Source organism: Otolemur garnettii, unplaced genomic scaffold, assembly GCF_000181295.1.
Source record: "Otolemur garnettii isolate 467f Iridium unplaced genomic scaffold, OtoGar3 scaffold00001, whole genome shotgun sequence".
NCBI classification, from domain to species: Eukaryota; Metazoa; Chordata; class Mammalia; order Primates; family Galagidae; genus Otolemur; species Otolemur garnettii.
Window position 1 is genome coordinate 30120979 of NW_003852396.1, and position 1872 is coordinate 30122850.

Sequence of the window (1872 nt, forward strand, 5' to 3'; positions counted from 1 at the left end):
GAACCCACCACCCTAGGTGTACGTGGCTGGCGCCTTAGCCGGTTGAGCTATAGGCACCGAGCCTTAAAAAAGTTATTTCACATTATTTTGATTATTTATATTATTCATTTTGCACCCAGCCAATATTAACTGAATATTTATTATACATCAGGCACTGTGCTTGGATGCTAGGAAACCTGCAGGGAAGGAAGTAGGTCACATCTCTACCCTCCTGGAGTTTATGATTTTAGTTGTGAGAGTGGGAAAAAACACTCTAGGCATAGAAAACAGTAAGTGCAAAGTCCCTGAGGTATTTGTACTTTATGCTCTCAACAACCTGGGAAAAATTTTTACCCCCATTTTCATAGATTGTAAGTATGCTGCACCCCTTAAAAAAGTGGAGTTAAGGTTTTAGCTCAGGACAGGGAGGAGGGTGGAGGTCAGGGGGCTGGCCTGGCTCTCCAGGGTCTGGGTCTCCAGGCTAAGGGACTCCAGGTAGCTCCTGAGAGTGGTGGGGTACAGAGGAGCTATGGTCAGCACATAAACCTGAACATGACCCTACTACATGTGAGAAAGGCAATTCTGCAAAGACAAATTCAAGACAGGTAAGACAAGTGGAAGTGGTGGTTTATCTGTAGTAATTACTCTAGGCCAGGTCTCAGAAAATCTTCGTGATTATGAAGCAATTGCTTAAAATCTGAGATGAACTCTCTCACCTATACCCACCAAGGGCCAAATGAGAAGACAGATGCAATGGCTCTGGGCACCTGGTGAGGAAATCCACAATGGTGGAGCCAAATCTACCCCTCTCTAGCTCATTGCAAGCTGATGCCGAGCACTCTCCCAGGCCTGCCCAAACTGAAGCATGCTCTTGTTGGATCCCCCAACTGTTTTTTTTTGAGACAGAGTCTCACTATGTCACTTTTGGTACAGTGCCTTGGTGTCCCAGCTCACAGCAACCTCAAACTCTTGGGCTTAGGCCATTCTCTTGCCTCTGCCTCCCAAGTAGCTGGGACTACAGGCACCTGTCACAGGGCCTGGCCATTTTTTTTTTTATCATTGTTGTCATTGTTGTTTAGCAGGCCCTGGCTGGGTTTGAACCCACCAGCCCTGTGCAGGTGGCCAGTACCCTAACCACTGAGCTACAGGCTCTAAGCCATAGATCCCCCAACTCCTGGTCACCCTGCAAGACCCCTACTTAGCCTGCCAGTCAGAATCAGTGGTTGCTGTGTCCAAAAGAGTTGATTAATATAATGAAAATCACTCCCTAAGCTAGGGTGATAGTAAAGACTCAGAAAAAATGGCCACTCCCTGAGTTCTGTGGCCCTCAGAATTACAGTCATCTGTCTCTTTCAAAGGTCTGCCTCTGCACCATTTCTCGGCAAAGAGGAGGTGCTGCAGAGGGTTTTTAAAAGCAAATGAAGTGCACCTGTAATCCCAGCACTTGGGAGGCCAAGGCAGGTGGATTACCTGAGCTCATAGTTCGAGACCAGCCTGAGCAAGAGCGAAACCTCATCTCTAAAAATAGCTGGGTGTTGTGGCAGGTGCCTGTTGTCCCAGCTACTTGGAAGGCTGAGGCAAGAAAATCACTTGAGCCCAGGAGTTTGTGGTTGCTGTGAGCTATGACATGATTGCACTCTACCAAGGGCAACAAAGGGAGACTCTGTCTCAAAACAAAACAAAAAAGAACAAAGCAAATGAAGTAGTGGATACAGAGTTTCTTTTTCTCCCCTCCCCCCCTTTTATTTTGAGACAGGATCATCTTTTTTTTTTGAGACAGAGCCTCAAGCTATCCCCCTGGGTAGAGTGCTGTGGCATCACAGCTCACTGCAACCTCTAACTCCTGGGCTCAAGCGAGTCTCCTGCCTCAGCCTCCCAAGTAGCTGGGACCAC

The 1872-nt window shown here is 47.5% G+C and overlaps 1 protein-coding gene across 1 annotated transcript in view; it reads right to left on the bottom strand.

Annotated features, from left to right (window-relative positions):
- Window positions 1-1872, bottom strand: part of FOLR3 (folate receptor 3) — a 10831-nt gene that overhangs the window by 6880 nt on the left and 2079 nt on the right.